This window comes from Tamandua tetradactyla, chromosome 20 (genome assembly GCF_023851605.1).
Source record: "Tamandua tetradactyla isolate mTamTet1 chromosome 20, mTamTet1.pri, whole genome shotgun sequence".
Taxonomy (NCBI): domain Eukaryota; kingdom Metazoa; phylum Chordata; class Mammalia; order Pilosa; family Myrmecophagidae; genus Tamandua; species Tamandua tetradactyla.
In genome coordinates, this window is record NC_135346.1 from 17,910,178 (window position 1) to 17,924,510 (window position 14,333).

The 14,333-nt window shown below is 41.1% G+C and overlaps 1 protein-coding gene and 1 pseudogene across 1 annotated transcript in view; one reads left to right on the forward strand and one right to left on the reverse strand.

Annotated features, from left to right (window-relative positions):
* CDC23 (cell division cycle 23) overlaps nt 1-13,529 on the reverse strand; it is a 58,879-nt gene extending 45,350 nt beyond the window's left edge. Inside the window, exon 1 of the mRNA XM_077138583.1 lies at nt 13,186-13,529. The gene's annotated coding sequence lies outside the window, so the exon portion shown is untranslated. The remainder of the gene's footprint in view (nt 1-13,185) is intronic.
* Nucleotides 1,614-3,091, forward strand: LOC143665008 (eukaryotic translation initiation factor 2 subunit 3 pseudogene; annotated as a pseudogene).
* Nucleotides 13,530-14,333: the final 804 nt, after the last annotated feature.

Genomic DNA, 14,333 nt, shown 5'->3' on the forward strand with positions numbered 1-14,333 from the left:
TAAACATTACATGAGCATATTCAATCTTTGTTGTCTAACGCGAGAGCCATTTCATAGTAATATATAATCTTACCAACTCCTTTGGGAATTAAAAAATTAATCCCTCTGGGTGTTTTATGATATGGAAGTGATTTTAGATGAGGCATTTGTTTTAGATTAATACATTATTAAAGATTATAATATAGGGCTGGGCCACAGTGGCTTAATGGCAGAGTTCTCACCTGCCATGCCAGAGACCCGGGTTCAATTCCTGGTGCCTGCCCATGAAAAGAAAAAAAAAGATTATATTATAAAGTCAATTTTATTACAATAGAATATAAATAATATAGAACCTATGAAGGCAAAATTCTACTTTGTTCTTGTTTCACAAGTAATGCACACTTTATGTTTGTTCTAAATGTATTATTTAAGAACAAAGTGTAATTTCTTAGCAAATGTCAAAATGACCCATGTATATGTATATATATAAACTGAATAAATACTGACAAACAGAATAAAATATAATTGTTTATGACATCATGGATACTCAAGTAATGCTGTTATAACTTGTTTCTTGCATTTTGCCCTTTTAAAACACCAATTTGTTTATTTCTATTCTATATAATACTAAAATTTTAATGTATTTTTTAAATAATAAGAAAAGATGATTTCAAGATGCTTTTGGCAAGCACTTCTCTACAAACAACACATTTTAACTCCAAACCAAAGGAAATCACTGGTGTCTTTTTTCTACACATTTGAGTACATAACTTCCATACTGTCTTGTGCTTGCTTTTCTCACCTGGCAATTCATTATCAGTTAATAAATGTTCCCCTGTTAATAAATATTCTACATCCTGATGTTTAATGGTCATGATAATCCATTGTATGGGTGTGCCACAAGTTTACATAACCAGTCCCTTGTTTTGGACTAGTAATTTATAACCATAATTATTTTATAACCAGAATTTTTTAATTGTATAATACTCAGTTGACTAGAAATATCATCTTTTATATTGTTATATATTTATATAACTTCTAATTTCTTACTGTTTTATATTGTGATATAATGAGCAACTTTGCAGGAAAGGTTTTTTTTCCCTTTAATATTTAAGATTATTGCCTCAGGTTGGTTTTCTCAAAATAAATTTTTTTTTTAATTCTGAAGTGTCAATTTCAGTGAAAGATTTGGAGTAAAAAGTAGTTATATATGAAGCTAAACATACTGTACAGTAGAATACAAAATTCAAATGATTTTAAAAAACAACATTTTTACTTAGATATAACATTCACCCTTTTAAAGTGTACAATTCAAAAGTTTTTTAGTATATTCACACAGTTGTGCAGCCCTTACCACCATCTAATTCCAGAACATTTTCATCATGCCAAAAAGAAACACCATACTCATTGCCAGTCACTGCCCATTCTCCCCTCCCCTCAGCCCCTGCCAAAATTTCCTTTTTATAACATTGCCTTTTGAAGCTCAGAGATATTTTAATGTGCTAAATAAGATTTTTTTATTAGATAAATGCAACTTGCAGATATGGTGACGAGCACCTGTATTAGTTACAGTTCTCTAGAGAAACAGAATCAACAGGAAACACTCACAAATATAAAATTTATAAAAGTGTCTCACGTTCTCTCTGGTTAAGATGGCGCGAGGTGAGGCCAGTGTTACTTTGGGGCAGCCGCACCTTTCTCGCCAGGATCTCGCCACTTTGGATGTTAACAAGTTGACTCCACTTTCTCACAAGGTTATCAGCAGACAAGCCACAATTAATATAAGTACAATTGGTCATGTAGCTCATGGGAAATCCACAGTTGTGAAAGCCATTTCTGGAGTTCACACTGTCAGGTTCAAAAATGAATTAGAAAGAAATATTACGATTAAGCTTAGGTATGCTAATGCTAAGATTTATAAACTTGATGATCAAGTTGTCCTCGGCCAGAATGTTTTAAATCCTGTGGAAGTAGTACACCTGATGAGTTTCCTACAGATATTCCAGGGACTAAAGGGAACTCCAAATTAGTCAGACATGTTTCCTTTGTTGACTGTCCTGGCCACGATATTTTGATGGCTACTATGCTGAATGGCGCAGCAGTGATGGATGCAGCTCTTCTGTTGATAGCTGGTAATGAATCTTGTCCTCAACCTCAAACTTCTGAACACCTGGCTGCTATAGAAATCATGAAACTGAAGCATATTTTGATTTTACAAAATAAAATTGATCTGGTAAAAGAAAGTCAGGCTAAAGAACAATACGAACAGATCCTTGCATTTGTACAAGGTACAGTAGCAGAAGGAGCTCCTATTATTCCTATTTCTGCTCAGCTGAAATACAATATTGAAGTTGTCTGTGAGTACATAGTAAAGAAAATTCCAGTACCCCCAAGAGATTTTAGTTCAGAACCCCGACTTATTGTTATTAGGTCCTTTGATGTCAACAAACCTGGCTGTGAGGTTGATGACCTTAAGGGGGGTGTAGCTGGTGGTAGTATTCTGAAAGGAGTATTAAAGGTGGGCCAGGAGATAGAAGTCAGACCTGGTATTGTTTCCAAAGATAGTGAAGGAAAACTCATGTGTAAACCAATCTTTTCCAAAATTGTATCACTTTTTGCAGAACATAATGATCTTCAGTATGCTGCTCCAGGGGGTCTTATTGGAGTTGGAACAAAAATTGACCCCACTTTGTGTCGGGCTGACAGAAGGGTGGGACAGGTGCTTGGTGCAGTTGGAGCTCTACCTGAGATCTTCACAGAACTGGAAATTTCCTATTTCCTCCTTAGACGGCTTCTGGGTGTCCGCACTGAAGGTGATAAGAAAGCAGCAAAGGTGCAAAAGCTGTCTATGAAGTGCTCATGGTGAACATAGGATCCCTGTCGACAGGTGGAAGAGTTAGTGCAGTCAAGGCTGATCTGGGCAAGATTGTTTTGACTAATCCTGTGTGCACAGAAGTAGGAGAAAAAGTAGCCCTTAGCCGAAGAGTTGAGAAACACTGGCGTTTAATTGGTTAGGGCTAGATAAGAAGAGGTGTGATAATCAAGCCAACAGTAGATGATGACTGAAGAATTCCAGTTAAATACATTTGGATCAAGTTGGAATTTCTCTTAACAACATAGGAGTATATTTTCAAAACAATACTGGGGATTTCACAGCTCATTATCTCAGTAGTAGCTGTAAGGTTATTCTCGTTATTAGGTTATGAAAATTTAACCACTAATACTCAAATGGTATCTACAATAAATGTAAAAATTGGTATGATATTGGATTTAATCTACATTTTAATAGAAGTGAATCATTCCCAAATAATGTCTAATTTATACATCAGTGCAGGTTTGAAATGAAACTGTTTGCTATAATCAGCTTTTGCTGTAGCATGCCTACTGCTGAACCTGTTTAAAATAAAGTTTTTCTTCCTAAAAAAAAAAAAAGTGTCTCACGTGACCGCAGGAACAGAGTCCAAAATCCGCAGGGCAGGCTGTGAAGCCAACGATGAAGGGTCTGGACGAACTCCACAGGAGAGGCTCACCAGCCAAAGCAGGAAGAGAGCCTGTCTCTTCTGAATCCTCCTTAAAGGGTTTTCAGTGATTAGATTAGGCATCACTCATTGCAGAAGACACTCCCCTTTGGCTGATTACAAATGGAATCAGCTGTGGATGCAGCCAACATGATCATGATTTAATTCTATGAAATATCCTCATAGCAACAGACAGGCCAGCACTTGCCCAACCAGACAAACAGGTACCACTGCTTGGCCAAGTAGACACATGAACCTGACCATGACAGCACCTTAAAGTAAATCTGCAGGATTATCATTTGTATACTCCTCATGAAATAGTATTTCAACATCAGGTTTCCTTATACTTTTTGCTTGCAGTTTTTAGCCAACATCACACCATGAATAAATTCTTATATAGATAGATATGAGTGTATATATATATGTGTGTGTGTGTGTATGGATATGTATACATATATATTATAATCAGAATAAAAGTGATTAAAAACTCTATACCAGTCAAAACTACCATGGAGGCTTCCAGTGCTCAGTTGACTGATAAATTGACTCATGCCTGTTTGAATCAGGAACTACCTCACCAGTTCATTCTTTCATTCACCCAAGACTCAAACGCTTACATTGTTCGGGAGGAAAATATTATTTAAATATTTTTAATTAAATTAAATAAGATAATTATTTAAATAAATTATCTTAGCTATTAAAAGTTTTTAAAATTGAGGTCGTCCTCACTATCTTCAATGGTGTAAATCCCCCAACTCCATTGCCCTCCCCTCCCAAAATCACCGGTCCCAGCCCAATTCAAAGGTGTTTCATTTCTAAGTTGAGATCAGGTATCTTTTTATCTTTCTTCTCTTCTCTGCAGAGGTAGTGTGCTGGTTTGAAAGGAAGTATGCCCCCTAGAAAAGCCATGTTTTAATCAAAACATCATTTCATAAAGGTAGAATAATATCTATTCAATACTGTATGTTTGAAACTGTAATCAGATCATTCCCCTGGATGATGTGATTTAGTCAAGAATGGTTGTTAAACTGGATTAGAGGACAACATGTCTCCACCCATTTGGGTGGGTCTTGATTGGTTTACTAGAGTCCTATAAAAAAAAGGAAATATTTTGGAGAATGAGAGATTCAGAGAGAGCAACACTACGAAGCAGAGTCCACCAACCAGCGACCTTTGGAGATGAAGAAAGAAAATGCCTCCCGGGGAGCTTTATGAAACCGGAAGCCAGGAGAGAAAGCTAGCAGATGATGCCGTATTCGCCATGTGCCCTTCCAGCCAAGAGAGAAGCCCTGACTGTGTTCGCCATGTGCCTTCTCACTTGAGAGAGAAACCCTGAACTTCATCGGCCTTCTTGAACCAAGATAATCTTTCCCTGGATGCCTTTGATTGGATATTTCTATAGACTTGTTTTAATTGGACATTTTCTCGGCCTTAGAACTGTAAACTAGCAACTTATTAAATTCCCCTTGTTAAAAGCCATCCCGTTTCTGGTATATTGCATTCCGGCAGCTAGCAAACTAGAACAGGTAGAATGATAGTATTAAAAACAGCATACCACCCAGGAGGGTACTTCTAGCCACCTAGAGGGTACTTGACAAATACTTACTGGACTGAATCCACAGTTCAGGAGAAACTGCCACATGCACATAGCTGCCTTTAATGCCCCTGTTAAAAAGAATATCTGTTCTATCAAGAAGAAAGAGGAAGAAAAGGAGTAAGAGAGGGGAAGGAATTAATGTTTATTATGCATCCACTGTTTACCAGGAACTTTATATGTATCATTTCTTATTTTCACAACAGTCCTCCATGGTCAATTACTGACCATTCATATCATCACCCCCATTTTTTATAGATGAAAAAATTAAGTGATTTGCATAAAGCCATCTTGCCGGTATATGGTAGAACTATCATTTGAACCCACGCCCCTTTGATTCCAAAGTTCATGCCTATTTCCATTTTATCACAGAGTCCTTCTGTAGGAGAAGAAATAATTTTTTTAAATAATACTGTATAAATATGCCTGGGTCTGTGATAAGGTTTTACATAGGTTGTCTCATTTAACTCTTACACGAACATCATCTCATTTAATCTCATGACAAGCTAGGGAGGTAGGTATTATTCCTGTTTTACAAACAAGGTAACTGAAACCTAAAAGGATTAATAATATTGCCCCAGGATTCATAGCTACAAAATGGCAGGGTACAGAGAGAAAAAAATAAAAAAGGAAAGAATTCTTCAAATGGAAAAAAGAAAGCACAAAGGGATGAAAGGAAGGCAAAAAGCAAAAAAAAAAAAAGGTCAGAGGAAAGAAATAGAGCTGACACAATATAGCTGTAGCGGAAGACTTCTAAAGAACTAGAAATGTTCTACTTCTTGATCAGAAAAGTGGGTTATGGGTATTTCTTTTAATATTACTCTTTATACTGTGTTTGTAACCTGTATATTGTGTATAATACAAATACAACATATAGTTCACAATTGAAAAAAAACACACACAACAAGTAGAAAGAAAGAAGCTAAATATCACTCCAGGTCCCAACCTCAAGGCTGTCATGCATAACCGCTTCAATAACAACTTTATCCAGCCACGCACTCCTCCAACCAATATTCTCCAGCCGCCCTTGGAGTGTGGGGCGGGGTCAAGGCTGACACACCTGAGGTCTTTCCTGAAAAAGACTCCATTGTCTTTTGCGGCTGTGATCCCAGCTCTAGCCCACAGATGGAGATATTCCCTCCCTCCCCACTCCTCAAACTGGTTAAGCAGACAAGCTGTTGCTCAAAAGCTGTGTAGGACTGGACAACAGAGGCCAAAGTAGGCCAGGGACTGACTACCACCAGGATAAACTTATCACTTCTAAACCCAATGAGACTGAAGGAACAGTCAGTTCCCCATCAGTGTTTCTCATTTCTCAGTCTCAGCTCAAATGACATTTGGGAACTGATAATTCTTTGTTGTGGGGACCTCTACCCACTAGATGTCAGTAGCACCCCCTACCCCCACAGCTGTGATAATCAAAAATCTCTGCAGACATTGCCAAATGTCCCCAGATGCCTTCAATTGAGAACCTCTTTTTCCTAGCACTAACAGTGCTTGAGGCAGTGGCTTGTATAGAGTAGACTCCTTGTGATCTTGGGGAGATGTACCCTGAAAGCCACCTTCCCTGAAAACCCAGTTTTCAATGCTTGGTGATAGAGGCTAAGCCCTTAAAACAAAGACACTAGCAGCCCTCACCTAGAGGACAAGAAGGAAAAGCCAAGAAGATCACAAAGGAAAGGAGAGGGAGTGAATATGGTATTGGAACTCTTGTATTTAGGACTGAACTGTGAGTTAGGGTTTCTTTTTATCCCCACTTTCAAAATTAAGAAACTGAGACTCAGAGAGGTTGGGCAACTTGCCTAAGGTCAAACAGCTAAGAAGTGATGCGGTCATAATTTAAACCCAGCACTATCGCCAAAGCCTTATGCCATGACTTTGGGTCTCCCGGAATTTATCTTTCATTTATGTATTTATTTATCCATCTAGCCATCCATCCATTCATTGAAGAAATAGTTTGTCCCTACTATGCATCAAACCCTGGAAATGCAGTGATGAACAAGACCGTCAATTCCTATATTCATGAATTTGTTGTCTAGAGGAGAAGGAAGACAATCAATCACATAAGGAATTATTTAATAGCAGTTATGATAAATGGAGTAAAGGAAAAGCTTTAAGAGCGACAGGGGGTCTAGGCTAGGCTATGGCCACACAAATCGTCCCATCCCCAAATTTGTGTGTCCCTTTGCATTGTGACTTTCCCACTCCTCCCATCAAGGGGTGAACCTATTCCTCTGCCCTTGAATCTGCACTAGCCCTGTGACTTGCTTTAACCAATAAAATGCAGAGAGAGAGAGAGAGTGACATTATGTAACTTCCCAGCCTTGACCTCACAAGGGCTTGCAGTTTCCACCCCTGTCCTCTTGAAGCCCTGAAGCCACCATGTGAGGAAGCCAGGGTTAGCCTCCTTGAGGATGAGAGACCATGTGGAGTCAGAGGCCTAGCTGTCCCAGACCCTCCAGCTGTCCCAGTTCTTCCTGCTCTCCTGGTTGAGGCTGCAGACATGTGAGGCTATTGAGGACCAGCTATGCTCCAGCCAACCCCACAACTCACAGAGGAGATCCCAGGCAAGTCTGAGCCCAGCCAAAATTGGAGAATCATGAGTAAATATACGGTTGAAGGTGGTTTGTTAAATAGAGGTAGATAACCAATGCAAAGCCCTAATCTAGACCAGGTAGGGGAGGTATTTTATTTTGTCAGGCTGCAAAGATAAATACCACACAGTGAGTTGGCTAAACAACAGGAGTTTACTGTTTCACAGTTTTGGAGGCTAGAAGGCTTGCTTCCTCTCAGCATTGGTAGCATTCAGGTGCTGGCTTGCTGTAATCCTTGGGGTTCCTTGACTTGAAGTCCTGCCTCACCTCACATGGCAATGTTCCCTCCTTTCTCTTTCGGGTTTCACTGAGCTTTCTCTCACTATGTCTGAATTTCTTCTGCTTATAAAGGACTCCAGAAATCCAGATTAAGACCCAAATTCATTCAGTTGGACCATACTTTAACTTAAAGGAGTATCTTCAGCGGACCCTATTTACAATGGGTTTACACCTCCAGGAATGTGGATTAAGATTAAAACCATGTGGATTCTCTAGTGAGTCTAGAAGTAATATTACCATATTGAAGATGAACAAGATTGAAAGGGGTGGTATAGACCTATGTGTCCCACTGATTCACACTAGAAATATGAATTAGTTCTAGTAAGAATTACTTTAAAGATATGATTCTTGTATAAAGAGTGTTTAAGTCCAGGGTACAGGGGGAAAACTGCTATTGCATGCTATGAGCCATGTACAAAAGGAAACCATCAGCACTACCACAGCAACAGCAGAGGTAAATAATGGGGTGAGGGACAAGAGTTAAGAGGCTGTTTAGATTTCCTATTTGGCAAGGGTGTGTTTATTGGTTTTCTTTCTCTTGGGAACCATGATATTATCCAAAATTGAGAGTGTTGATGGACTGTGGACTTTGGACCCTCTGCATGATGCCCGATGAATGCAGATGGCTGAAGGATGCACTGACGGAGAAGCAGATTGGCAAATGATAGTGTGTACTTATGAACGAAGGTTGTGCTGCTGCGAAAAGGAACAAAGTCGTGAGGCATGAATCGATGTGAATGAACATGTGGGACATTTGGTGAGAAAAAATAAGCCAGAAACAAAAGAACAAGAATGGTATGGTCACCTTTAGAAAGCAGGGCCCTAGATTGTAAGCTTTTAGAGCAGACACAGTAAGTCTGGAGTGCTGATTATTGTTTCTGGGTTTTGAGAGGCTGTTTTATATATTTAACCTATATTTAGAGATAAGAAGAAAGCCGAACAGGTTGGGGTTAAACTAATTCAGAACATAGGGGTAAGGAAGACAGAGTCTACATTCTAGAATCACACATACTCTTTGAGACCAATGGAAGAAAGTTTTATTTGGTCTGGAACTGAAATTTTCTGTAGCGCATAATCTAATTCAATGTATCTGTATAGCTCATTTGAACAACGAAATACAGGGAGCACAGAATAAGAAAGAGGTCCTTTAATCCTGTATAGATTATTGTAATGCCTGGAAACATCCTAGATATTAAGCAGGTAATAAGGTACTGGCAAAGTCCCCTGAGGGAGGGGAGAAAGAATATGGAACTATTAAACCTTACCATCAGGGAATCCCCTGATACTGTGTCAAGCTTAGGGACACCCAAATCAATAGGCCAAGCCCTTGATCTTGAGACTTACTCTTGTGAAGCTTATGTAGGTAGCAGAGAAGCTTAGATTACCTATAGGCATGCCTAAGAGTTACTTCTGGAGGACCTCTGTTGTTGCTCAGATGTGGCCTCAGTTTCTCTAAGCTCAACTCTGCAAGTGAAATTATCCCACTCCTTCCCCATTACCACCACGTGGAACATGACATCCAGGGGTGAAAGTCTCCCTGGCGACATGGGAGATGACTCCCAGGGATGAAAGTCTCCCTAGCGACATGGGAGATGACCCCCAGGGATGAATCCAGACCTGGCACCATGGGATCAACAATTCTATCCTGACAAAAAGGGAAGAAAGAAGTGTAATTAATAAAGTATCAGTGGCAGAGAGAGTTCAAATAGAGTCAAGAGGCTACTCTGGAGGTTGTTCTTATGCAAGCTTCAGGTAGACTTTGTTACCTGTCATAATCTACCAACCCCCAACCAGGACCATTCCAGCCAATCCTAAAGAACATCTAGGGCAATAAAAGATTCCACAAGAGTTCCATGCACTAAAGTAACTTTCCAGAAACCTACAACCTCCAGATGGGTCCCTTCCAGATAAGTCCTGAAACCTAGCCCAGCCTCTCCAGAACATCAGATAGTTCCATCTTCCTACCCCATATTAGTAACAGACCCTTCCAACATAAAAAGGTTAGAATGGCCACAGCTCAAACACCCCTAAAGAGAAGGATGAAAAGATCAAAGGTGATGGTGGAGTTATATAGAGAAGAAAGGATTTAACAAATGAATATGAATGCTGAATCATTAAATTGATATCTCTTTTAGTCTCCAGTATTTTAGAGCAGGTAGAAATAAAAAACCTAAAATTGTGAAGTTGTAACCCATGTCAAAGTCTGAAATATGTTCTACAACTAATTGTGGTGCTGTGCCTTGAAATGTATAGCTTTTTTGTATATATGTTATTGTTCACAAAAAAAGAAGGAAAAAAAAGTCAATTGTGATGATAAAAAAATATTTATCCCTCTAGCCTCCTATATTCTGGAGCAGCTAGAAGGAAAAATATGAGAGGATCATATGGTAGCCCATGACAAACTCAGATCTGCCCAATAACCACTTGTTGAAGAGTGCTTTGAAAACTATTGCTTTTTTTATTTCTTTGTTTTGTATATGTGTTATACTATACAATAAAAAAAGTTAGAAAAAAAAACAGCTAATAACACGGCCCATGCACTTCCCAAAAACAAACAAACAAATAAAAATTCAACAAATGGTGCCACAATAAGGGGATACTCATATGGAAAAAGAATGAAATGTGACCCCCGTGTGCTGGTTTGAAATGATGTATGTACCCTAGAAAAGCCATGTTTTAATCCTAATTCTATTTTGTAAAGGCAGCCGTTTTTTCTCATCCTTATTCAGTCCTGTATGTTTGAAACTGTAATTAGATCATCTCCATGGAGATGTGACTCAGTCAAGAATGGTTGTTAAACTGGATTAGGTAGAGACGTGTCTCCACCCATTTGGGTGGGTCTTGATTAGTTTATTGGAATCCTATAAAAGCGGAAACATTTTGGAGAAAGCGAGAGATTCAGAGAGAGCAGAGAACGCTGAAGCACCATGATGCAGAGTCCACTAGCCAGCAGCCTTTGGAGATGAAGAAGGAAAATGCCTCCCAGGGAGCTTCATGAAGCAGGAAGCCAGGAGAGGAAGCTAGCAGATGACACCGTGTTTGCCATGTTCCCTTTCAGCTGAGAGAGAAGCCCTGACCGTTTTCACCATGTGCCTTCTCACTTGAGAAAGAAACCCTGAACTTCATCCGCCTTCTTGAACCAAGGTATCTTTCCCTGGATGCCTTTGATTGGACATTTCTATAGACTTGTTTTTATTGGAACATTTTCTCAGCCTGAGAACTGTAAGCTAGCAACTTCTTAAATTTCCCTTTTAAAAGCCGTTTCCTTTCTGGTATATTGCATTCTGGCAGCTAGCAAACTAGAACATCCTGCTATACAGCATACAAAAAAAAAAAAAAGCTAATAACAGCAGTTACTTGTAAGGGTAGTAGTGAGATTTTCAGTGTATAACATTTCAAATTGTTTTTATTTTTGAACTGTGTGACTGTATTACCTTTAAAAATAAAATTCCTTTAAGTTAAAAAAAAAAGATTAAAACCATGTCTCAATTAGGGTACATAATTCAGTCTAGGCCTCCTTGATGAAATCAGGTTCAAGTTGAGACCTGGAGGAAAGTGGGAGTCAGGACGTACAGGCAGCAGAGACAGCGGTTGGAGGACCCTGAGGTAGAAAAGCGCCGTGTATTTCTGAAAACCTGAGCAGAGAGTGGGCCACAGCAAGCAGCCCCACAGGGTCTGGAGACACAGGTGGGTCCAACACTGCAGGCAATGGAGTGCCTTACTGCCATCTTTAGGTTTTATTCCATTCTGGAAATACCCATGGACCATGTCATGTTTGTCAACTTCATCTGCTATGTATGTTGAAAGATGAAAAGTTGAAAATCCTGAATCAATTTTAGCCCGCCCCCAGAAGCATGGGAAAGTTTGAGTCACACTCTTTCGGGTTGAATGATATGAAGACAAGGCAGCCTGAGCACAGAGAGAAAATGTATTTTTAATAGCTGTGATGATCATCAACGCTCTTATAGCCCCATCTTCACTGATCAAAGCTCATACTTAAATGGAGATTTACTTGAAAAGTCCTTTCTTTGCATAATGGAAAGACAGGCTTGTCCAACTCCATCTCCCCAAGGTACTAGCCCCAGGATATAATGGGAGACCTCACTGACAGCCCTGCTTGTGGGGCTTCCAGCCTGTGTGGTCCAGTCTAAGTACCACTTCCCCCTCCCCAGTGTCCTTCATCCCTATTACTCAATAAAATTCCCCTGAGGCTGCCCCACTGGCAAGGTCACTGCTGAGACCCCTTAGAAAGAGGGAGAATTGATCAGGCTGACATCAGTGTTTTGCTCACCGCCTTCATCTTGGAAAGATATACCCTGGGCTGGGGCGAAAAGCTGAGGCTGATTGCAGCAAGCTTCCCATCAGGCAGGCCAGGACAGCCACCTTCCAGGACTCGAGATTGAGCCTATATTGGAACAACCTGGTTGCTGACCATTTAGGCCTCCCCAGACGTCTCATAACTCATACCTGCCTACTCCAAAGCCTGCCTAGATGATAGAGGCTACTGAAATACCCTTTTCTCCCTCTGTCCTCCCGGCTTATTCTCCAAGTTGTGGCTGATCCTGGCTGACCCAAGTCTCACAAATGCATTTCCACAGCAGTGACATGCTGGAGGTGGCTTTGTGACCCTCCCTGAGGAGCAAGTCAAAGGCATCTGCCTTAGTCCAGGCTCTTTCCGCTAGGGGACCCACAGATATATGCAGACACCCCACCCTTCCACGCTGCAAACACATACACAAGTATAAACACAGGGCCTCAACAAGGGATAAGGGTATCTACTCCCCTGCCTCTAATCTGGGGAAGCAGAAAAGAATGCTAAACCCACACCCATTCATACTACCCTAAAAAGAAGAACAATCATAAGAGTTCCTATTAACCAAGTACTTTTTGGGGTGTGTGTGTGTGTGTGTGTGCACAAGCGTGTGGGAGGGGAGAATTATTTCCTCCTTTCTTACATGAGGAAACCGAGGCTCTGAGAAATTAACCACAACGGCAAAAAAGCCAGTGGGTAGCCAAGTTAGGACCTAAACCCAGATTTATCTCTAAAATCCATTTCCATTTAAATTAAATATGCGTAGTAAATAGTAATGTTCCCAGCTGACAGAGGAAGAAACAGAGGCTCCGAGAAACTTAATAACTCACCCACAATCACTCATACAGTAATTCCTGTTTGCTGATTCCCAAACCACCGCCCGCTGCCCTCACAGAGTCTAGCACTCACTGCCTCTGATCAGAGATGCCACAGGATGTCCTGACCTCTCTAATTGCCCCGGCATGCCTCCCGCATGCCTAATTGCTCACCATGCGCCTGGCAGTGGCCTCCATGCTTTGTCAGCGCTCCTAATTGCAATTGCAACTAATCCCGAGTGGCTGCCAGAGCCTCTCCTCAGGTCCCGCCTCTGAGGTCTCTTGGGCCCAAAATAAAGTGTGATGTCCTCAGATTGGGCCAAAGGCAATAACCGGGCGCTGCTGGCATCCAGCCTGGGGTAGCAGCTAGAAAGGCTCAGAGCAAGTCTGATTTAATCCCATAATAGAATGTGATACAGATAAGCTCTATCAGTCCTTCCTGGGCTGTGGAACAAAACGTCCACCCAAAAGTCATGGAAGGCCACTTTCCAACCATCATGGAGCTGCCCAGAGGTCCCAGAAAGCCAGGCCCAGAGGTAGGGGACTGTCAAGGGGCACTGGAAAGTACTGACACAAGTTTTTAGAACAGAGAGAACAGGAGGGAGGGGAGGATGCTGAGGAATCCACAGGTTCAAACCCTAATAACATTTAAATAATAATAACAACAGCTATTATTTATTAGGCACTGTGCTAAGCATTAATATCTTATCTCACTAAATCCTCACAAAATGCCTGTACAGTAGATATCAGTTCCATCCCTATTACAAAAGAGGAAATCATACTCAGGCAGAGAAGTTACCTGCCCAAATTCATACCATTGCTAAATGGGAGAGCTCAGATTTACACCCAACTCTGCCTGACTCCAACACCCTCCGGCCTCGCCATGTTGCCAATGCCAGTACACAACCAACCCTCGCTCGCTCACACACCGTGTCACCCCCTGGACCTTTGTTTGCCAGGCCCCCACACGCTTCCCCTCTTCCTGGATGAATTCCAGGAAGCTTTCTGTAACCACAAGCTGCAGCCTCTGCATCACCCCAAAAGGGAGGAAATCAAGGAGAAAGCGAGGTGACCTGACCAATCAGGAGTGGGGTACCACCACCACCACCACCACCACCACCCCCCGCCCCACCCCCCAGGGGGAGCCACACCAAAGGCAAAGTGCAGCCTGGCCTCCTGCCAACTGCTTTCTCTGTCCCCGCACTCCCTCTCCAAGCCCCAACCTCCCCACCCTCACTTCTT